Source organism: Tamandua tetradactyla, chromosome 6, assembly GCF_023851605.1.
Source record: "Tamandua tetradactyla isolate mTamTet1 chromosome 6, mTamTet1.pri, whole genome shotgun sequence".
Lineage (NCBI taxonomy): Eukaryota > Metazoa > Chordata > Mammalia > Pilosa > Myrmecophagidae > Tamandua > Tamandua tetradactyla.
In genome coordinates, this window is record NC_135332.1 from 54,415,798 (window position 1) to 54,440,530 (window position 24,733).

At 43.9% G+C, this 24,733-nt stretch overlaps 1 protein-coding gene and 1 long non-coding RNA gene across 4 annotated transcripts in view; one reads left to right on the forward strand and one right to left on the reverse strand.

Moving 5' to 3' along the window:
* Positions 1-24,733, forward strand: part of NXN (nucleoredoxin) — a 180,131-nt gene that overhangs the window by 125,203 nt on the left and 30,195 nt on the right. The gene's annotated exons all lie outside the window — the stretch shown is intronic.
* On the reverse strand, positions 6,638-19,994 carry LOC143687965 (uncharacterized). Its single transcript, XR_013177766.1, has 3 exons — positions 19,417-19,994; positions 8,120-8,216; positions 6,638-7,512 (listed from the first exon to the last, which is right to left on the reverse strand). It is a non-coding gene; the product is annotated as an uncharacterized LOC143687965 (long non-coding RNA).

Sequence of the window (24,733 nt, forward strand, 5' to 3'; positions counted from 1 at the left end):
TTGTGGTCTTAACTCCTTTGGTGAATTTAGGAAGTGACTCTTTATCCCACTTTCCAAATGGCAAATTTCAACTATTGGTAAACATGGGTAAGTAGGTTCCAGTAAACATGGTTTTGGGATCAGACCGAGATGACCTCATCGTAAAACCATAACCAGACGGGAAGCTGGATCTGAATGTATTTCCTGGAATGACTTGGTCCTTTTCTTGAGTGGTGAATTTTCTCAGTAAAGAAACCCTCCCAGATGGTGGACATAGAATGGCCTTTAAACCAGAATCTAGCAAAATCAATAATTTTGCCAGTTCTTCCTCCAAGGATGAAGCCCGTTTTGATCATGTCAGGGCACTGAAAGCAGAGTAAATAAACTCAGAATATGGAATACTACCCACCCTTGGCTGGGGATCGCTATCTGGAGATGAGGCAGAGAGAAGCTTGATGCTTTCACTGTGCCCGTATTTTCCATATCTCAGTCATTCAGCAGCATCATTACGATTTTGCCATGTCAGAATGCCAGCTACTGTATTCTGTAATATTTAAAGCAAAGTATTACTATTTACATAGTACTTTTCTTTAAATAAACTCATATTTATATCTCTGTTAAAAGGGGAGATGAGTAAGCGTTGGAGAAATATTAATCATTTATTGACATCGAGCTAATATTTGTCCCCTAAAATAACTAAAAGGACTGATCTCTTTGATTCAGTGTTACTTGTAAAGTGAGGATTGCTTGTGCCACCTAAAAATCTTCCTCATCTGTGGTATGCGTAAGGAATTCCACTTAAACCATCATTGCCCAATGCCATATTTTGACTGCCCTAGTGGTGTTTGGGAAAGTGGCAACCTTTGGTACAGACAGTCATTGCTTTTATGCTCACCTTTTTAGAATGGCCTTGAATATTAGAGGTTTCACAGTAGTTTGTGTTTCGAGCAAAGACCTCGTTTCAGACCAAGAAACAGAATGCATGCACATCTGTTCCAGCCCAGGCTAAGAAAAGGATTTAGGGCGGTGTGATGGTGGCTCAGTGGCAGAATTCTCGGCTGCCATTCTGGAGACCTGGGTTCGATTCCCAGTGCCTGCCTATGCAAAAAAAAAAAATAAAATAAAAGATTTAAGTGACTTACAATGGAGTATAAAAAAAAAGACATGATAAATTAAAAGTAGGATAAAATAGATAAATAAGAAAAAATAAAGAAGAAAACAAAATAGAATTAGCGATGAAAGTAAAAGTACATTTCATGATGACCTATACATCTGCTACATGGAACGTAAAATTTAGCATGAGCTTCCTAGCCATCAGTGAGTAAAGGGAAACCGTATTGTCTGTTCCACAAATCCTAACATCTATGAGATCAAATAAAATCAACTGCTTTTAAGGAAAGCATTCCCACGTATTTCTTTCAGGAATTTCCATAGAGAGTAATTTGTATGTTCTACTGAGTAATGGCTTTAACAATATCTTATTCTAAATCTGCAATTTTCTTAAAATAACCATTGGCATACTCTGATGGCATTCCACCAGAGAGAAATTTAGTAAAGCTGTTTTCAGGTGTGGTCAGTATGAAGTCCAGCTCCCTGGACTTAAATTAGGCACAGTTTAGATCACCTGGAGGGTGGTTCCTCTCACTCAGGAGAATAGCAGCGAGTCTAATTCTGTACATCCTGGATATGGTCGGACGCAGGTGAGCTGGGAGTAGGTTGGCATCCTTTTGTGAAAGCTGAGGAGCTTCCCACAAGGCCCAGGATGGAAGGATGTTTTACTCCCACTGCGCACTTCACTGAGTGAAGAATCCTGTTTTGAATCTGCTCTAGCACACAGTTATGGTTGGAGATGATTTGAACAATGGTTAGAATGTGTAAAACCCATACAGGCACCTTGGCCAAAAAGGAAAACTCTCAGCAAATTCCCACAGACCATCTAGCTTTGCTCAGTGCTACTTTCTGGTGAACTCTCCAAGACAAACTATTTTTGATGGCAACTAAATGAAGTAGCTTGCTGTTTAATTTACAGATCAGCTAGAAGCTGGGAAATGTCTACCAAAACATTAACTTTAGCTTCAGGGTAGTTTTTTAGTCTTTCTGGCAATAATTTATTAGCAAGGTTGGTTGTCCGTTCAGGCTATTCCTTGTATGAAATAACTTGCATTGTGTATGATAAAAGAAGGCTTTTCTATATTTTTTATTGTGGAGAGGCACGTGCCACCTCATCCAAAAGTGATCTTTAGTTATTAGATTATTATAAACAAGTGACAAAGCAGAAGGGCAAGAATGGAAGCCTGTTTTAATCTGTCTGAAATTGCTCCCTCAGAAGCACATTTCTGATTGTGACGCTCATAGGAATATTACAGTGCGGGGTCTGAGTGAGTCTCAGTAGCCCAAAGTTGAGTTCATGCCCTTCCCTTCCATAAAGTGTTGAAAATTATAACAGGGGTGTGACGTAGCTTTCCCCTCATATAAAATGTTGGCCTGAGAAGTCTTAACTTGTTAAGCAAGGAACTAATTGATACTCTCTGTTTCCCCTTTTGCTGCACTGGTCAGCATCACTCATAAGTCCCACTTTCCTGCAGACGGTATGGCTGGCTTTGTAGACCCCTTAATTAGCTAGAGTCCACCTTGGTGCAGATGGACTTGGCCATCCAGTTTCGAGGCAGGCTTAGCCGTGGAAATTGGAGTTTCTAGTGAGACAAGTACAATCTTCATTCTCCATAGATTCTGTGTTTGTGAATTTGCCTATTTAGTAAAGTGTATTTGTAACCCCAAAATTGGTACTTGCTGCCCGTTCATAGTCATGAAAAGTGCATTGTCTGGGCAGTGTCACAACATGCACAGAGCGGCGGCAAATTTGAAACACCAGCTCTGCGTGTTTCTACCTGATTTTGAACTAGGCCACACTGCCTTTTTCAGCTCATGAAATGTTAACAAGTGTCTTTCTTGTGGTATATTTAGTGCCACGAATTTCATTGTTTAAATGGTCCACCATAGTGCCAAAGTGCTGTCTGGTGCTCTTAACCACAAAGAGGTAGTGATCTATCTAACGTAGAAAATACTTGTGTGTTAGAAAAGCTTCCTTCAGGCATGAGTTATGGTGCTGTTGGCCATGAGTTCAATATGGAGGAATCAACACCTTATTTAATAAACTCCAATTACCTGCCCCAGTGTGATTTATGATTAGACTTTGATTAAATTTCTGTTCAACGGCTTTGTTTAAATATTGCTCTAAAGTGTTCTGAAGACAATGATCCTGTTTCCAGATGGGGTTGCATGGGACCAGTCTCTAAAAGGCTGGTGGAACAGAATTTCCTAGGAAACTGTCATATGCAAATGTAAGGAGGAAGCAAGAGAAATAAGGTGCCTTTAAACAGAAACACACATAAAACAGGATTATGTATTGATCCATTGACAAATGTGGTGACCTAACCCTGTATTCACCTTTGGGGCAGTGGTTCGGTATTCTCTAATTCTTTGAGCTTGATCAGTGTTTACTTCGGTCTTTATGAATCGTAACTACAATCAGTGGAGCCACACAGCATGCCTTACAATAACTTAAGATTCTTCCCCCACCTAGAACAAGTCCTGTCAGAGTCTCAACTATAAAGACTTCAAAGAGAAAGCTCTCCTGAGGTTTTTCATGTTTGTTCTCTGCTTGCCAAAGCCCTTGATTGTAGAACGTCCATCTTGTCTAATTCAAGGTTTTAGGACTTTTCCTTCCTTCGCCATCATGGAAAAGAATTTTGGCAGATGCAAAGCTAGATTGGACTCCCTTATCTCCATCCCCCTTAGGGAACCACAGTTGAGCTGCTGTCTCATAGGACAGGAATCATTTTCTGCTGGTTTTGATTGAGTTCTCTGGCACACTGAATGGATTTGTTGTAACACATACATTCCCCCTGCCAAAGTACACAGAGTCTTTAGACTTAGAGGCTTGTTTTATGTTTCCCCCCCCCCCCAAACTTAATTCATTCTACATATCCCATGGCAGAGCTAAGCATTTGTGGGTATTTGGCTTCCAGAACTGGTGGCAGACTAGATGGGACCATGCCTGTACCTGTTGAGGAATGAGAGGACTGCTTCCTTCTGGGGCATGTTTTCAGGGAGAGTCATGCTAATTCAAACAAAACTTTCAAAACAAACTTATTTATGAATAGAATTTAATAGTGTATGAGATAAACCTGGTGAAATTTTTACCCATGCCTCATCCTGGAGCAGTGGTCAAGTTTTTACTAGCCTTAGAGGAGAAATTTTAGATTAGGTAGAAAGCAGCACTTCCCTTTGCTTATAAACCTAGACACAGTGACCTTGGAACCCCTGAGGATGTGACTGGACCCAGGAGATTTGTGGCTGAAAAGAGCAGCAGGCCTGTGAAGGCTTTTAGCCTCTCTTATTTATTTGTATGTTAGCATATGAGAAATTTGAAACTTGAAGCATTCTACTCAGATGAGAAGGCTGAATGATTTGAAATCCCTATAACTGAAAAATATCTCAGGAACCAGGGTCCCTCCTCCCTAGTCTCTGCTGTGATAAGGATTTTTGGATAGCTGAAAAACCTTGGTGGAAATAGTGACGTATTGTGGGAGACAAAAATTAGAAGTAGCTATACCAGAGTCATTCTTTTAATCAACAGATGTATTTATCGTGGGCCAAGTACTGTGCTGGAAGCTGGGGATGTGATGGTGACCAAAGCATCAGCCTGGCCCTCAAGGAGCTCTGTAGTTCAGGGGAGAACATAGTTATTACTGGACAAGCCACTTTAAGAACATATAATAAGAATCATGATCAGTGCCAAGAAGGAAAAGTACCAGAGTGTGGATATCTTATGGGGTCCTGTGTAGTCTGGGCACAAGGAGAGAGGGGGCAGTGGGCAGAGACATCTCCCCCAAGGAAGGGATGTTTGAACCCGAGATCTACAGGATGAGTAAGAGTTAACCAAGGAAAGGGACCCAACCCCAGGAAAGGGAAGAGCCATGAACAGGCTAAGGGAAGACCATATGGGAAAGTGCCTGGTGTGGACTCAGATGTTAGTAGCACAAGCATTACCTGGGAGTTCTCTTAGAATATGTCCCCAGAGTCAGATTCAGCGGGTCTAAGATGGTTCCCCAAACCCACATCATCCCAGTTGATCCTGATTGTGCTGCGTTAGACATTATTGGTGCCCCCTCTTGCCTTGTAATTTGCAGTCTGTGCTAGAAAGAATTCCAGGCTGCCCTTGTAAGAGAGGGTGTAGTTAGTTTGGGCCTAAGTGTAACCCCAGCTGTTGAAGAGGACCTTACCCTCTGCTTCTCCCTCACCCAGCCCACCAGCCAGTCCTGCTTCCTCCTTCACACTTCCAAATCTGACACCAACTCAGAGCTCAGGGAAACAGGGTAGGAAAAGAAGGAAATGGGCTTTTCCCCCCTGAAACTTGCTGGACATCATGTGGACTTTCAGATACAAGTCAGCCTACTCATTCCCTCCTGACTTTTTCTGGAGGAAGAAAATGGGAGTGAATTGGGTAACAAGACTTAGCTATCTGTTGGCACCAAGGGTCCTGGGGAGTGGGGTGAGTTTTATGAGAGTCCCTGATGGAGACACAGCAGGAACATGGCCGAGGAGATTCTTCTTCCTCCGTGGTTTGTGGTGCCCCGAGAAGGCAGGAGAACTGAGGCTGAGCCAGCAGGGTCCCTCCCTGGAACCCAGGCACATGCAGGGGGTAACCTGGACCTCCCAGTTTGTGCTCCTTTCCTGACACTGCCTCCTGAGGCACTTGTCCCTAAGGAATTTAAGGTGGTGGGACTGGACTGGGCTTGGAGTCCCTGATTGAATCACATCGCGGTTTTTCCATTTTCCAGGTCAGGCCTTCTGGTTCTATGGGGGGAAATCTTGATGTCGCGATCCATCTTTAAACCTCAGAAACACTTGCTAATCTCCTTTTCAGTAGAGAACAGGCCTCAGAGCCTTCTGCAGGCGACAGGGTCTAGATCAGATTCCCTGTTTCTTTGGCTTTTGTTGTTTTTATGTTGACACTTTCCCTCAATTTATGGTAAATGGTTTTCCATTTACAACAGCAATATAAAGTTGCCTTTCATGATAAATGAGTAAAGCAAAATTAGTAAGTAAGAGACAGAGTTAGGGGGCACAAGTTGCAAATGAAATATGTGAATGACTGAGTTTGGGAGATATGGGCGAGGGAAGAAGCCATCTGGATTTCCCATCTCGTTTAACCCTCGTAGCAGCTCTGTGAGGCAGGAACAATGATTTCCCCAACTTTCAGCAGAAGTATGTTTCTCAGAAATGAAGTTACTTGCACAGTCCCAGCCTGGCTGACTTGCCGCCACCCCCCCACCCCCCCAAACCAACTCTCTGGGCTTTCTCTCTGCAAGAGGGAAGTCAGAGAGGCAGGCTTTTCTTCTGTGACCCCTCAGCATCCCTGCCTGCTCTGCCTCCTCTGACTCCTGGCTTTCGAGAACTTTCCCTTTCTGTCTGCAGCCCGCAGCTGTTCTTAAAGGAACAGGCAGGGGCGCCTCCCTCTGTCCTGGCCCTCCTTTGTTTCAGCCTGGGGAACTTCAAATTTCACTGCTGCTCAGCAGAGACCAGAGCTCAAGTGCACAGGAGTCCAGTTTCTGGACTGAGCTTCCCTGCTTTGGGACACACACGATTGCATGGGTGGTCTGGAGACCAGTTTGAAACTTGTTGACATTTAACAATTTGGCTCTGCGAAAGGTTGACAGGATTATTGTGTTCTTTAACATGGTCAGCGTGTCCCAGAAAGTCCGTGTTCCTTATGGAGAATCAATTTGTGTGCGGTTTCTTTTCAGAAGGGCTCAGCAGTTTAAATTTCCTAAACAAGTGATTAGTGGCATATTCAAGGTCTGATTCACTGGGACAGTTCTGTTCTGGAGGAGAAAGTCGGCCCAGTTGCACTCTCAGAAACTATACTCCCTGCCTGTTTGGATTCTGCGGCACCCCCGGTGACTTCTTGTACCAGCCGCAGGTGGGTCCCAGAACACCTGTCCTGGGAATGTCTGCCAGTGGCAGCCCCCACGAGCCGTCTTTTAAAACTAAAATGGGGATTTGCAGTATCTGCTTCTGAATATCCTACCTTAGGGACTCATTTATTCTCAGTAGCCATTCGTCTTGTCTGTAGAGGAAACCTCAGACGTTCTTCTCTGCTGACTTGGCTCAAGGCATCACCCCCTGAAACCAAAGAGAGTACAAGACTTCCCTGGCACGAGAGATGATTCTTCTTTGGGAACTCATAATGGGGGAGCTTTTCTTTGTAAGTTTGTGAAATGTTTTTCAAAGCCACCTTCCTTTGACCCACCTGCTAGTCAAAGGAACAGGCTGATTTTTCTCACGTGGGCATGTTTGAAATGTACATAGTGTTCTAAGCGCACATTTAAGGAATGTATTTGGTGGCAGGTAGAAAGCCAAGGGGTTCTGCTACTCTTGTGCTGTGAGCTGTGATTTTAGGCCAGTCGTCTTGCTCCTATCTCCACGCCAAAGCAGAAGGAAGTGCTTCCTCCACAGGGCTCCAGGATTCTTTAGGAAGAACGAAAGAGTGCTATGAGGCGCGGCTTTGAAAGGGTTAAGAGTGTAAGATAACTGCACTTAATTCCTCCCTCCCCTCTCTCCCTTTCCCTCCTTCTCTCCCTCTCTCCAACTCCTTTCTTTCCTCCTTCTCTTTTTCCCTCCCTCTCCTCTCCTTCCTTTCCCGCTCCTTCTCCCTTCCTCTTCCTCTCCCTCTCTCTCCCTCTCCACTCCCTCTGCTGTTTTAAATTGTGAGGATTTCCTGATGTACATGAGCCCTCCACATCCACACATCTGTCTCAGAAATTATTTACGAGGAACAGAAATTCATTCAAACTGGCATAAGTAGATTGGGTCAGACTCCCAGAATACAGTCGTTCATCATATGGGCATCCAGATTCAGGAAATAGAGTTTAGCTGGGATATGGAGGGACTGGGAGTGGAATTTCACAAACTAGTCCCTCTCGCCCTCTCTTTGGGGCTGCATGGCTTTTCTCCTTTGCTTCTTCTCTCTGTTTTCTGACCCTCTGGTTTCTTTCTCACTGTCCCTTTTCTGTCCCCCTCTCTCCACAGCTCTGTTTCTCTCTGCTTGCCCCTGGCCCAATAAGGCAACTCTCACCTCTCCATGAGTTCTTCATTCCCGTCTCCACCATTGTCTCATGAGCTCTTCTCCACCTTTTTCACATCCTATACTTAGAAAAATTATCGTTGTTTGTCTGCTGGGATAAAGGGAGGAGGTTTCTCACCACCAGAGTTCAAGGACTGGGGAAGGTGGGGGGATGGTCAGCTGTTCCAGGAGCCGAGAGGATCAGTGTGGTGCCCTCCTGTAACCCATTCAAAGCAAGCACACTGGGTGGGAAGCTCTGATCTTACTGAATCTGTGTATCCAATTTCTCACTTCCCAGGAGAGTGTGTGATAGGTCTGTCTTAATTCAAGTGTCCTCTACTGCTGCAGTCACCTGTGACCAGAGGCTGGAACATGCCTCATGCCTCTGGGCTCAGCACTCCAGGAGCTGCGGGTGGGACAGAACTGGCAGCTTGAGTGGTATCCAGAGAGAAAGCAGGCTCACGCACGGGACTCCTTTCCTTCCTTGTCGTTAATCTCTCTATCCCTGCACCATCTGGCACAAATACTTGGTATGAATTAGGTGCTCAGTAAGTGTCTCCATTGGTGAGTAAAGGACTAGGCATGTGTGTGGTATAAACCTGATGTGCTGCTGGCATCTGACCTCTCGAAAACTCATCTTCCCTACTCCAGCACCCCCTGTTTTATACTCTTGGCCCCTGCTTCACCTCATTTCTCTGGGACTTCTATGTGTTATTCTGCCGAGGGACATTTATGCTGTTTTCCTCTTTTTGGTTACCATCTGAAGTCTCAAACTGAGAGAAGTTGACCAGTAAGGCAGGCCTCCTGTGTTTTTTCTCAGTATGAGACATTTGGAACCAATTGTGTGGTGGCCCCTTAGAGTTAGCTATTTAGAAGTAAAACAACACACACCAATCCTGCATTGTAAAAATGTCTTTCCGGCCAATGTCTTATACTTTTGTGTTTCAATGGGAACGCCCGTCTAAATTTCCTGCTTTATTTTTTGTTAATGGCCAGGCTAATATTAACCTGGCAAATGCTGCTATTTTTTGGATTCTGCTTTTGGAGATTAAAAAATATATCAACATGCAGTAATTGGAGATAAACTGTCGGTGGTTGACATCCTGCTGGGAGTGATAGAACCACAGAGAACCTCTGGTTAATTAATAGTGTTTCATCGTGGATCCTTCATTCACCTTGTTTTATAACAGCTTTATTTAGCAGAGAGAGAGAGAGGAAGAGAGAAATGTGAATTGATGTTTCTTTGTAAGAGTAAGGAACTGCAATACTTTGTTCTGTTTATTCCCGTATTTATTTCTCTATTGGGTATGTAGCTCTTTTTTCCTTATTCTACATGAATCATCTAGATGCATAAATTCAAGGACATATGTTTGTGGCTTTCTCACATCTGTCTTGAATTTCATCTTTTCCACCCCGTCTTCTACTTTCCAAACAATTTACCTCCCTCTTTCTCTCTCCCCGCTGTTATTTATTTCATTGTGCTACGGAATCCTTTCATTTCAAGAGCTGGTGGAGGGGAGCAATGCAAGCCACAATCCATTTCTGTTTAAAGGCATCTTGGTATGTGGCGAGCGCAGCTTCTTAGGGCATAACATGATTCCATTCACTCTGTAGCAGCGTGGCCGGTGCTCGCTCAGCTCAGACCCATGGAGGAGCCTGGCAGGCTGGGTTCCCAGTGAGGTGATGTTACCTCCATAGACCGGTCCAATCCAATTTATGGAGGGCCTCTCTACGTACCAGGCCCCGTGGAGACTGCAGACGGTCCCTATAACGATCCTCTTTGATCTTTTTTTCCAGACTGGAAATTTCTCACATCATTGTAAATGTTTCCTTTCCTCCCCTTGTCCTTTGGCTAGGGCTCCGTGGGACTTCCTGAAGCAGGAAAGTGGTAACGAGGGGTTTATAACTGGGCACTCAGAAAGTTCTGCCAAGAAATGGAGCTTTCCATGTAGCCAAGGCAAAAAAAAAAAAAAAAAAAAAAAAACCCTGATGAAATAACAATCAAGTAGGAAATTGAAAGGAGAGCTCTGCTGAGTGCTAATGGCTCCATGATGGGGCAGGTATGGATGGCGCTGAAATGATAAACATCTCAGTAATTCTCATAGACCACACTTCCTGCTCTTATTTTCCTTTTGGAAAGTGTACATGGAAAAGCTCACCCTGCTGACTTGTAATTTATTGCATTTGGGTGAGCTGGCGTTACACAATCACATTCCTAATCTACAGGAAGCTGCTGAACATTTTGAGACTATTTGCCTGATTTCTTTTTGGATAGCGACTTATTTAGTAGCTGCTTAGGAACCATAATGAATGTGTGAAATGAAATATCCACTTGCTTGTTTCTTGGGCTGCATCTGTAGAGTTGAATGTGCAAAAGCTAGTAGCACACTTTTTATTGTCCTGAACAACGTCATCATCATCATCTGTTGTCTACTTGCCATATGCAAGGCACTGAAGATACAAGAACATAGGATTTAGTCCTCTGGAGAGACTCATCTGATGAAGGCTACACAAGAAGGTCCTTTGGTTGCAAGCCCCGTAATGATTGCAGTAGGATTCTAGTAGAGTGGAAGTCTGTCTTGCTGTTGACTTGGTAGCTCACATCCCATCTTAAAATTCCACTGTTTCCATAGTTTGCGAAATTCGTACCTCTCTTTCTCATTGGAACTTGCCTCTGGAGTACTTGATCTTGAGGAGTCTGTCGTGTGCATAAAATCCATGCCGAATATGTCATTCAAGTGCTGAGTTGAAAATCATTAGAAAGCTGGGGCCTGAAGCTCCCAGGTCGTGACTTGTCAGCCTGCCCAGAACCAAGGAGCCCAGGGATAAGCCCCTGTTGTCCTGTTCTTAGGAAGCTACAATAAATTGTCTCCTGTGGGAAAGTCTATTTTCAGGTATAGAAGACTTCTTGGTATTTATCTTCTTTTTATTAAAACAAACAAACAAACTTTGCTGATATATATTTTTGCAAAGTCCTTTCATCAGCTGTGCTTAGACCCCAAATTGATCATCTGCCTTAAATTTTATATTGAGCCATGACAGATGAACTGGTCGGGATAAATTGGTGGCATCTGCCACATTCCAGCGAAGGGGATGTGAGGTGGGAGTATCCAACCCTGCCAGTAGATCTCCAGATCTGTAAGGAAAGGCACTCTTCCACATAGGCTATATAGTCCTGATTCCTGGGACTCCCTTCTTCCTTTTTCACTTTTGTGCTTTTAATTTTATGGGCCCTGCAGCTATGGTGTGAAAATGCTCGGAATTTGTTTCTCTGTGGTATGAACTTAACATTCTGGGTTGAGCTTGCCTGGTGACACGTCTCTCAAAGGAGATGGCTGCTCAAGGATCCCAGAGTATGGGTACACTATTCAGAGCCAGTGTGGGCAGACTCGAATTCTTTCCTGATAGTAACAGCAGAGGAGCCACAACGACACAAGCCACAGAAACCCCATCCCCCATCGAAGCAATTGCCTTTGTAGCTGAGACCCAGGCTCTCAGATTCCAAACCCATTCTGGCGTCTTGTCCCTGTCTCCAATGAAAACCTGCAACCACTTCGTTCTTTTCTTCTCTCTTTGTGACATTTGGCCCTCACCTGTTATTGCTAGCCACCCCTTACTGTTCCAAACCACCCTGCCCAGTAGGGGTTTTTATACCAGATGGGGACTTTAGGAAATCCCTTCTGTCAGCTTGTGAGAGCAGCAGCATGGGCAAACGGAGCAGCCTTCCCCTCCGTCTGTGGTGTTGGCCAAAAGAGTCTGGCAGCCATATGTCACCCTGTACTCCCAACAAACTGCTCATCTCCTGGACTGTTTAGTCATTAGGATAGGAAGTTGTATGGCGTAGGAAATGAACCTCCCTGATTGGGGTTAGAAATGATATTGAGTTCCAAGTATTAAGGAACAGGGTTCTCCAAGCCAGCTGTGTACTAGAGGAACCCGGAAATGGTTTGCATTTCGGTAGTCTCAAAAAGGTGGGAAGGAAATACTGAAACTTTTATCTTTACGTTTGTGGATGTAATTTAATTTATTAATTCTTTTTTTCTTTTGATTGTCTGAAGTCAGTCTGAGAGTGCAGTTTTCTGAAGAAAGTTAAGTAGCAAAGTTGCTTGGAAATGTAGTGAGTGAGTCCTACAAAGGAGGTGTGGAGGAGGAGGAGGCCAGCAGGATCTTGGAATGTGCATCTTTGACTGCTGTTTGCATACGGAATGCAGACTCTTTCCCCTGTGCATGCTTCCTCCCCTCCTGCAACCCTGGACCTTCCCTACCAGGATCAGGAAACTGTGGCACACTGCTGGGGCTGGCAGCTGGACCTGACCTCGCAGCCACGTGGAGCACCACTTTTGGTAACCTATTTGGTAACTTCCCATGCCCCCTGCAGGGTCACCATCAGCCCCTTGTGCGGCTGTGATTAGCTTTAGGATGGGAGACCGAATCCTAGTTGAGGTCTGCCGTGCCCCTGTTTCTGTTGAAGGAGGATCTGCACGTGGGAACATTTTCAATTCCATGATGAATTGTTGCTTGTAGAATGGGTTTCATTTAAAGGATTGCAGTTCTTGTCCTGCTTGCTTTCGCCTCATCCCTAGCTGTTACTGGGGAAGTCGAGACTCCTTGGCCCCCTGCCCCTCCTTCATCACGGTCGGTCTGCTTGCCTTCCAGCAGAAGGCCCCTTGCAAATATATTCTTTATTAATTTGTAAGGATTGTTCTGGGCCCCAGCCGTGGCACGTACTTATGGTGTTCTGGTCACCAAGGTCAGATACTGAGGGCCGTGCAGGACCTGTTTCTGATTTAAAACCCGGACGTGTTCTCCTTGGGAACACTCATGTGTACTCTGTGTGTGGGGCTGGTACTGAGCATTTCGTACGTGTGGTCTGTCCCCATGATAACCCTGCAGGGCAGGTGCCAGTTGAAGAACGTGAGGCTTGGGGAGGGTGAGTCGTCTGCCCAGGGAGGCAGGTCCAGGAGCCCAGCCCCAGCAGTCTGACCTGGGAGCTTGTGCTCTCACCCGCCATATTCAGCTCCCTGCCCCAAAGCGGTGGAGGTATTGGGGCAGCCAGAACACAGCAGTCCCCCAGAGGAAGGAGGACAGGGCTGTGGTCGCTTTGTGTTCAACCTGAGAGAGGCACAGCATGCAGCCCTTTATCCTGGGAATCATCCTTGTAGCCGGCCATACTTTGGAATGACAAGTTAAGGTGGAAGCACAGATTGCTGCCACCTGGTGAGGTGTGTGGTGGAAATCCAGCTGCTGATGAAGATGGACATGTCTTGGATAAAGAGATAAAAGAAGTAGCATATCAGGTCCTCTCTTATAAGGAGCAAAGTGATTTCTGTTGTAAAGGAAATACCGTGACAGAATGTCTTGCAAGCTAAGTGAAGTTCACAGGAAGAAGTCTTCACACCACCAGACTGAGGGTAGCTGGCATTTTCTATGCAGGTTGTCTGTTTGCTTGCTCACTCTATCTGGTGGCAAGTGCCTCCCAAGTTGTACAAGACTCAAGAAATTTCCCTCCTGTCACCTCCACCGTAATGGGAGCCTGCAGCTGACATGGGTGCTAAGCAGCGGCTGGGGGCTGGGGTTGGAAGGCTTATGTTTTTCCACTTATGGACAAGGGAGAATGGCACTATGTTCTTTAATCATCATCATCATCTAACAGGTATTGAACAACACGTACTATCTACCGGACAGTGTTGTACATGTATGATTCCAGTTCTCCAAGCAACAGCATATTGTTATTGTTATAAAACAATGTCATGTACACTGATATTATCCTCATTTTACTGATGAGGAAATTGAGACCTTGCACGGTGAAGTCTTTTGCCCAAGATCGCCCAGCTAGTATGCAGTAGCTGGGATCTGAGCCCAGGTACTCTGGCTCCAGGACCACATTTTTAACCACTTTACCTGTACCATACTGCCCTCCAAAAAGTAATGACTAAAGATTTGACTGACTAGTGAGGACCAAACTCACCCATGAGCTGTTGGTGCTTGTGGTCAGATCTGTTCAGAAGGAAAGAGGTTGTATGGAGGATATTTGAAATGTTCAGTGGATTTGATCTCATGTATGGAGCCATTCCTCAAATACTCACTGATTTGGGATGGAGCCAGTCTTCCCTCTTGCCCCTTTTGCTCGTTTTTCCTGGCTGTTGGCCTGGTTTGCCTTGTATTATACCTAGACATATGTGGTCCTAGCTTCCCTTCTAAACTTCAGGAATAGTAAGGTTCCTGAAGGCAGGGACTGTATTTCTTCAACTTCATTTCCCCTGCAGCACTTTGATTACAGTATTGAACATAATACACACTAATAAAGCTTTGTTGGATTGCATATCCTAGCGAGGTCAGCAGTAAATTGGTTAGAAAATCTCACTGTACTGAGAATAAATTTAGAGAAACAAAGAATAAATGGTTAACATCCCTTCTATCCAGCCTGTATTTTTTTCTTTTAACACTACCTGGAGTGGCAGGAGGAGGGTATGCTGTTTCTTTAATGCCTGGTGCCTTTGTTTGCAGGAGAGGAAAAGTGATTTTCTAAACCTCACACCTGTGTGGTCCTTGGGGTATAGGTCCAGTCTCTGACCCAGCTATGGGGAAGGGGAGACTGATTGCTAGTCCAGCTTCATAACTGTAAATCCACTAAGAGAGCTATGATTTCTCACAGGCTGGTGATGGTTCAGACTGGCCTGCCCCAGTCCAGCCCCGTCTTTCCCTTAGTCTCACATGCTGGTCTGTTCTTTGTGTTAGCTCAGGAGAGTTGGGAAGGCAAGGAGAGATACAGGGATCAAAGGCTCTCTTGATAAAGGGAGAAGAACTCTAATTCCAAAGGCACTTATTTGGGGTAATTTATTCTGCTATTTGAAGGGCATTCTGGCCCACCCTGTACCCTCAAGTATCCCAGGAACTAGTCTTGGTCATAAAGAATCTCTTTAAACAGCTGAACTTGATCGCTTAGCTAGGAATCTGGCCTGCCTGCCACAGGGTTTCCCTCTCTGCCTATTTTCCATTCCTCTGCTCTTCCACTATTGAACACACAGCCTGTCCTTGGCTAACACTTGTCCAAGTGTTTTCCTTGGCCAACAACTAAACTAGCCTGTGATAGTTTCAGCCACTAGGAATCATGCGCTGGAAGCAAGGATATCTAAGATGTGGTCTCAGCTCTGGAGATAGGAGGACAAGGTCCTGCTCGAGCATTTAGAAGATGGCGCTGGGATGATAGCAACAGTAATAATGGATACTAATTATAGCAGCTGGCAGTTAGTATTTAATCCTGTGGTAGGCTCCTTTCTGATCTCCACAGCAGTTCAGTGAAGTGTAAGTGTGGGGATGAGGACACCAAGAGGGTGGTGGGGAGGCTTGCCTAAGTCATGCAACGGAAAGTGCTGGATCAGATCTAGAACTGGACAGTTACTCCAGAATTTGTGCTAACCCACCCCTAGTGCATGTACTGCCTTGACATTGGAGGGTAGGATGAGGGGAAGTTTTGCTCAGACTGTATGTATAAAGCACGGTGGTCCTGTTTGGTTGGAAGTGGGGACAAGTGTTTTAAGGATCTGTTTGCCAGTGCTGCCCTCAGGTAGGATGGTATTGTCTGGCTCAGGCTGTAGTGGAAGGGCAGGGACAGAGTTTGCCTGAGGAGGCTCTGGCTGACTCAAGGAACTGGATGATTCATCCCACATCTGTGCTAGCAGTGACTTGATCCCACAGGTTTGCAGCAGCTGTGGGGAATGAGAGCTTAGACCTCCAGTCAAGTGCAAGGCCCAGTGCTGTAAGCGAGAGGCAGATTCTGTGTCACTCTGCAGAGGTGGGGCTTTTCAGAAATCCTGAGGTTGCTTTTTCCTATGGCATCTGTGGGTGCTGACTAATCCCGCCAGTGTTTCAGATGAACTCGGCTTTATATTTTGCCTTTTTACAGTTTACCAGATCGCAATCCTGTCTCTTTTGGTATTTGCGTCATTGATTTGTGAGTCCACTATAAAAGCGTTTCTGGCCAGCATTCCTAGAATAATAGCTCCAACCACAACCCTGGAATCGTTAACCAGAACCAGCCACCAGGGCCTTGGGATGGGAACTTTCAAGTAACTTGATAACCCATTTTGTCATCCTTTACGGATTTTCGCCAAGTTGAGCTAACGTAGTCTCCTCTTACTTTTTTTCCCTTTTTCCTCTCTGTCACCTTGGTTCTGGATTTGGTGGACTAATCATAAACACTTAGATTTCCAGGTGTTGAAATTTTTCAATTGGAGCAACTTGGCCTTTGGATAGCTATGAAAGGAGGTGGCTCGGGGAGTCAAACATGACATCAAACTGAACTTTGGGGGTATTTTTTTGGCAGGAGAGATACTGGAGGGAGAGTGAGAACACTTGGATGCAAATGGCTTTTGGTCTTTCCAAACTGCAGCAGTGACCAGCCAAGTGCAGCTCTTTAAAAATACTAAAGTCACCGTTGGCCTTTTACTCACTGGATGGCGAGTGGATTGTGAGCTCTTGCTCTCCATTGGGTATCCTGGTTCAAAAGCTGCTAGGGTGGAATGCAGCCAAATTGTCTGACTCAGCTCATTCTCCCCCTCAGCACTCTTCTGTACCAGAGTGTGCTGCATTTCGTGCTGTAGTCATCCAGGCTAGAAGGTGAGGAAGCAAAGTAGGAGTTCCTACCAGAATCCGATGCAGGGTCGGAGTTTAAGTTAAAAGAAAATGATTGTATAACTATATAGCTTTCACAGCGTGCCCATGTGATTGTGAAAACCTTATGTCTGCTGCGCCTTTTATCCAGGGTATGGACAGATGAGTAAAAAGTACAAAAATAAATAAATAATGGGGGGGGTGGATAAGGGATTAAAACACTGGGTAGATTGAAATATTAGTGGTCAGTGAGAGGGAAGGATATATGCAATGTATGAGTTTTTTCTTTTTATTTCTTTTTCTGGAGTGATACAAATGTTCTAAAAATGGTCATGGTGATGAATACACAACCATGTGATGATACTGTGAACCACTGATTGTATACTTTGGATGGAATGTAAGTGTATGAACATATTTCCATAAAAATATTTTTAAAAAAGAAAAAGAAAAGCAAAATCCACAGTTAGAATTAAAAAAAAAATCCAGGTACCCCTCTAAAAATCTGGAAATCTAAAAAGAAGGAAAAAGAAAGCGCGAGAGAGGGGGAAAATGGCAAATAGACCACATTGGCCAAAGACTATGTATGCTGGTTTGAAAGGATGTATGTCCCCTAGAATAGCCATGTTTTAATCTAAAATCCCATTTAGTAAAGGCAGAATAATCCCATTCAATACTGTATGTTTGAAACTGTAATAAGATCATTTCCCTGGAGATGTGATTTAATCAAGAGTGGTTGTTAAACCGGATTAGGTGATGACATGTCTCCACCCATTTGGGTGGGTCTTGGTAAGTTTCTTGATAAAAGTCCTATAAAAGAGGAAACATTTTGGGGAAAGGAGATTCAGAGAGAGGAGAGAATGGTGCAGCACCATGAAGCAGAGAGTCCATCAGCCAGCACTTTGGAGATGAAGAAGGAAAACACCTCCCGGGGAGCTTCATGAAACCGGAAGCCAGGAGAGAAAGCTAGCAGATGACGCCATGTTCGCCATGTGCCCTTCCACTTGAGAGAGAAACCCTGAACTTCATTGGCCTTCTTGTCTCGGCCTTAGAACTGTACATTAGAAACTTATTAAATTCCCCTTTTTAAAAGCCATTCTGTTTCTGGTATATTGCATTCCGGCAGCTAGCAAACTAGAACACTATGTGTGTGTTTTGCAGAAGATACTTATGGTAAAGCTACCACCTGCTACAGAAGAAAATCCCTCTTCTCCGAATAGTTTTGTATTCAGCCTACAAACAGTGTGGTTGGTTGATTACCTTAAAAATAGAGTTGACAGGAAAATGGATTTTGAAGAAGTTACTGACAAGGCAATAGGGAAATAAGCATAAATAGATTCAAATGTTAATGACATGCCCCATGAATGTAGTGCTGTAGCATTTACAGTGTCTCCACACACATTCCATGTCAGTCTCAGAATCGTCCGGGGAAATGGGTGTGTCAGAGCGTGTTGCACCACGTCATGTGCCCGCACCTACCAGGGAGCAGGGCCAGGGTGGGAAGCCCAGATTTCCGGAAGGCTGTTTCTTTCTGCACTATCACGTTTCCTCCCAAAAAGGACCTTTAGGATGACAAGGAAACCCTGAAGCTCCTGACTTGGTCTAAATGCTCTAGAAAAGCACTGAGGAAGAAAGTGAACTCATTTCTTGGGGATTTTTTTTTTGAAGTGCTGTTAGCTGTCAGTCCTGGGCAACTCTGATATTCACCCTCCTGAAGGCAAAGGGTTGAATGGGAGCCCGCAGGCGGGAATCAGCTCTGAATGAGTTTAGGAACACGGCAACAGTATGGTGACATTTTTGCCACATACTCTTCACTGTTGTATCATTGGAATTTTAGGCAAATGTTGCTATTATTAGAGAATGTTTTCACGGCAGGAAAAAAGATGGCAAAATTGTAACTCTGCCCATGAATCTAAGTCAATATATACATTAAAATGAGCTCTTAAGACGGTTGTCTCTCTCTGGGGTTCATAGATTTTTGGGGGTCAGACAAATCCATTGACAGACTTCAAGGGATTCATGAGCCTTTTATAAAATTATGTACAGGAATATTTTGTGTATGTGCATTTCTTTGGGGAAATGATCTACAGCTCTTATCCCCAAAAGTGTCTGTGACCCAAAAAATGATTATGAAAACCACTGCTTTACAAAACCACTTTTTGAAAATCTTTAGTGGCCTTTCAGTGTCACCCACACTTGGAAAAGGCACAGAGGCAAATCTTTGTGATCATTTATTTAAGTGCAAGCATTTCTTATTTCCAGTCAGCATAAGAGGCCTATGTGCCTTCTTGACCATAAGTTCATTTTCTGATTCAGATACCAGATTGACATGGTTGGAATGACCATTCCTATGCCTTAAGCACTATTTCAGAACCCAGAAAAAGTCAGAAACACTCCCCCACATCATTTTTAAAACCATTTACCACCTTGATATTACAACCTGAGAAAGATAGCCCCATGCACATCTACAGACCCAGCTCTCTGATGGATGACTTAAAGTTCCTAAATAAATCAGCACTATACCAAATTAGACCATGATGTGTTAGCCTGTGAAAGGATCAGAAATAAAGATTTAAAAAGGAATGGATAAAACATAAGCCAAGACCTCCTGTCTTCCTGAGACCTGGTGGGAAAGAAGGGGGAGGATCCCTAGGTAGAGAGGGAAGATAAGTGTTGTAGGGTTACAATGACTTACCTACCTAAGGAGAAGTCTGAGAGAACAGATAGAGGTATTTGGGGTGGTTTGGGGTAGAGCAGGGGGTGGGTAGACCTTTTGCCTCTGTGAGGGGCCCAGAAGAAATTGAGTTCTCCCTTATCTGGCAGAAGGGTGACAAAGGATCTCTATCTTAAGAGTCTTAGAAGTTACTAGCCAACCAGCCCTCAGGGCCTCCTTTTATGAAATCAGCTGGGGATGGTCCTGAGTCATACTGGGTGGCCAAGCAGTCAGAACTAAGTTGTCCAGGTACCAGAACCCCACCATTCCTTTTACAATATCTAGGCAAAACCCATCACATGTTTACATTTCAAGTATAATTTTTGTGCCTACATTCTTACTGCTCTATTGTAATCGTGTTGCACCCACCAGCTTTATATTTCAGGCTCACCAGCTATGATTTAACATACAGTCTCACTACCCCAGAATTTCAGAAGTCCTATTATAGAATAATGTTTGTTTATGGGAACCCCATAAACACCATTCCTTAACAACACATGTGACAAGGGAGGATTCCTTCTAAGAAGGCAAGGATAGTTTAACCGCAGAATAGCTATTAATGAAATATACCACAAGAGTTCAGAAAAATAATCATAAAGTAACCACGCATTCCCAGAAAATCTTTTGGTCAGAAAGTGATAGAATATTTTTTTTTCCAACAGGTTAAAGAATATCTGTCCCAAACCAATGACTAGTATTGTATTTGATAGTAAACTATTAGATATGTCCATCATAATCAGAAGATAAGGATGCATGCTATTTAATATTGTTCTAAAAGTTTTAGTCAACATAATTCTATAAGATAAATAAATGATATAGCTATTGAACACAGAAGATAAAATTGTCTTTATTTGCAAATAGCATGGGTTTCTATTCAGAAAACCAAAGTGATTCAACTAAAAAACTACTTCAGAAATAAAATGAGCTGTTTTTACAACTCCATTTTTCCATTTGTAGATATTCTACCCTTTTACCTATTCAAGGTTTCTAGTCTTACAGCATTCCCACTTGTCAATTTTTTTTCTTTTCTCTACTGGGTTATTCCGATCAATATGCAAACACATAAGAGTATCTTCCATCTTTAAAATATCTCCAGCTATCACCCCATTTTTCTGCTCCCTTTGCAGCAAAACTCTAAAGAGAATTGTCTACAGTTGCTGCCTCAGCCCCCTTGTCTGCCATTTTTCTCTTTCCTTTTAAATAACTCCCTCCTCTTGTTATTATCTTCATCTGGGTGTTTCACATGTTAGCAAGAGGACTTGAATTTGACTGGGTCCCAGGCACACCTTAGGCGTGTACTAGACAAAGCCGTGCCCCCTTCTCCCCCCACCTCCTCCTCTTCAGGCAGTCTTCCAGTCTTTTGGCCTCACCACTTCTCTAATTCCCCTTCCTGCTGTCAAAGTCAAACATGACCTTGTTTATTTGCACATTTAATGGCCTGTTCTCTGTGTTCATCTTATTCAACACTGTTTTGCAACATTTGGCATAGTTGCTTGCACCCTTCTCTTCAAAACATCTTCTTCACTTGCTGTTTGAGTATCAGGATCGCCTCGTTTCCCACCTACCTCACTCATCACTCCTCAGTCTTCAGGGCTGGAGGTCCCTGGCTTTTCTTCTCTAGCTGTGTCCTCCCCTTGGGTGACCTCATCCGGTGTTGTGACCTTGAACACCATCTAATCTCTGACATCCCTGATTGACACCTCAAGCTCTCCCCTATCCCCCCCGAGTCCAGATTTGCAAATTCACTGCCTCCTTGAGCTCTTCACTTAAATTTCTCAAAGGCATTTCAAACGTAACCTGTCCAATCTTGATTCCTCCCTCTCAAACTTGTTCCCCCTCCATTATTTTCCATCTTGGTTAAGGACACTGTTGCTCAAGTCCCCAAGCCAGGGTCCATCCATGATCTTTCTTGTTCCCTCATTCCCTTCCCCACATTCAATCTATCAACATCGAATCAACATAACCTATTGACTCTGTCCTCACTCTCTCTGCTGCTACAGCCCAAGTCTGTGCAGCCCCCAACTCCTGCCTTCCACTTGTTCCCCCTACATAGCAGCCAAAGTGACCTTTACCATAAATGAAATCATATCATCTCCCTGCTTAAAAGCCCACAATAGCTCCCTGTAACAGAGTAAAATTCCATGATCTTTAACACTGTCTGCAGGCTCTTACAGAGCTGGGCTCCCGAATGCCCTGCTGTCCTCCTGGGCTCTGTCCACCCCAGCCTTCAAGAGCTCAGCCTCCCGGCCTGTACGCGGGTTCCCCAATGTACATATGACTGGCTCCATCCATTATTGGGGTCTTTGCTCAAATGTCATTTCGTCAGATATGCCAGTCAAGATGACACCACCATACCTTTGCTGTAACCCTGCTATGTTTTGTTTCTATTTACTTACAAGTGTCTGAAATTGTTTATTTTCTTTTTTACTGTCTGTGTCCCCGATGTGGACAGGGACTCCATCTGCCACACACACCCCCCCCTCGCCCCCCCCCCCGCCCCCCCCCCCCGCCTCATTCTTCCCTCCATCCCTTTCTGTTTAGAACAGGGGCAGGGCTGATAGGTCTCTCATGTCTGAACATCAATGAGTAAAAGAGAGCAGCAAAAATGAAGTATTTTTTCCCTATCAAATTAAAAACAAAAATGTTAGTGATAATATTGGGGAAGGTGCTGGGAAATGGGCACTCTCATTTGCCCCCGGTGGAAATATAGAATGCACTAAGGCTTCCTAAGTGCTGAGTCATGGGTGCTTTTTATTTCAATTTTTTGTGTTGTGTTCTGTTTCCCAGTTTTTTCCAATGGTTACTTTTTTTTTTTTTTTTTTTTTTTTGGCATGGGCAGGCACTGGGAATCGAACCCGGGTCTCCAACTTGGCAGGTGAGAACTCTGCCTATTGAGCCACCATGGCCCACCCCCAATGGATTTCTATTCGGAAACCCATTTTTTTTTAAATTGAGGATTAAAATATATTTCTCTGTACAACAATTATCACGAGTAGTTTTAGCAGTGCTTGCCTTCTCAACAAATAACTTATGATATGGAGCTACCATCTTTTCTATGATGCGGCAAACTGTCATACTCCTAAGTTTGGATGAGCATACAAAATTTTATTCCTTGCACTTTCACTGTCATCAAGAGTTCCTTTAATATGAAGCTTCTTGCCAGAATCACTTCCTCTGAGGCATCTTCATCCTTTTCATCACAACCACTTTCCTCATTTATGTTGATTAGTTACTTTCATGAAGTTCCTCTGGCCACATATCTCAAGCCTCTTGAACACAGGCAATATCTGCATCCCCACAGTGAGCTGTATCTTCTATAACCCCATTTCCACTCCCTTTGAATCCTGCAAGAATTTTTGTAGAGTACTACCCTGCACTACTGTGTAAACCAAGGACTAACTGTAATTCTTGGAATCTGGGGGTAAACTTCATCACAACATCTTTATCTGAACAGCTTCACCAGGTACTTTAATATTTATCAATTCATGCTGGCTTCTGAACGAGATAGTTTAATATTAATTCATGCTGACTTCTGAAATGGTGAAACCAGCCTCTACTGACAGTAAAATGTTCTTTTTCAGTCTCCTTGTAATAAAACATTTTCCTTCAATGTAGCAACTAACTTCAATGCTTTGATCTGAATGCTAGGCAGACTGATTGGGATTTGTTTTTTACTACAGTCTTCAATCCAAAGTTGAAGTAAATGCTGCGTTTCAACCGAGAGGCTTCCTGTTCCTAGTGCAACTTATGCTTGAAGATGTTAAGGTTACTTTACCTTGTTTTTTTGTATTTATCAGATTTTTCAATATGGTAGCTTCATGCGCACCTACATCTCTTCCCATCTTGGCTTTGCTTGTCACCATTTTCAGATCTTCTAATCACATAAAATTTCACTTCCAACATTATTATTTTGCCTTTCTTCACTGCACCATCATCTTTGTTGACCAATTTCCTCTTTCTTTATCCGTTTTTGTAAAATGTCACATGGGTTTATCACTGGGAGACAATGAGGCCATGAGGCTACACACTTTGTTGTTTGTACACGAACTGGGTAACAGATGCTCAGTGACCAAAGCAGACTGAAGGAATTATTTGATTCATGATGCACATTTGTTATTTGCATAATGATTTATGGACAAAAGAGAGCTAGCAGCAAAGTCTGTACTTTATGCAGCTATTCATAGTGCTGTGGTAACTGAAATTTTGACTTCGTTTTTGGCAGACTGGTATTATTTAACTGTAGCAACTAATGTTCATGCATATTGGAACCATGCAAAGCAAGGGCTACCTTATTAAATAAATCTTCAAATTCTTGGCCAGATAAATCTGACAAATGATAGTTTTCTAAGAAAAATACCTTTCAATTTTATCCCTCCCTATCCAGAAGTACACTGATATCTAGATAGTGACCCCGTATCAGTTCTGCGAAGTTGGTTTTCATTTAATTGGTCTTCATATGGATCTTTTTGGCCAGAATCTTAGCCCCTCAATTCCATGGCAGCAAGGTGTCTTGCCAAAAAGAGTCCACATATCTTCATATTAGAATTTCAAACTGCTCTGAGGTCACATAGCTATGGTCAGCCTTACTGAAAGCTCCTCTATTATCTCCGCATCAGGGAGTATTGCTTCGCACCCTTAGCTTCGGCCTCAAAACAGGATGTATGGCGCCCACTGGTTACTTTTTAAATCAGAAAAAAAAACCACAATGATCTTTTACCTTTCTTTCTTGCACCAGCAAACTTGTGACGCCAATCCCAGTGGCGGGATGGCCATGTTCTGTTGTTCAGACTCTCCTTCTTAACGAGGTTTAAACTGAATTCCATATCAGATTTCTCTGGAATGATGCAGTTTTGTTTATTGAAAAATGCACGTGCATTTCTGAGGTCCTGGCTGGTTTTGTGAGCCCACAGGAAACATGGGGCTGGGGAAAACATGCAGCGCTGAGGTGGGGCCCACCCAGTTTAAGGTGGGGTCCCACAACTTCCTGCCAAGACTCAGGTCTCTGTGGACAGGGGGAGTCTAACATATCTTGGCAGATACCCTGCCCCACTCCTTCATTGCTTGAGATTGAATAAAAAACAATCATAATCATAACCACGCCTGCCTTTCCCTCTGCTGCGTGAGCTGGACTTCCGATCCTGTTTCCCTTGGACACACCCCTGCCCTACTCCACCAGTGGCCAGGTTGGGGGGATGGCCCTCCCTCCTGTCTGAGCCCCAGAAGAGAGGCACCCAGCAGAGTGGCCTAACCAGTAGGACATTCTGCAGTTTGTCTTTTCCTTTTCTGGAGGTGCACTAGAGTTA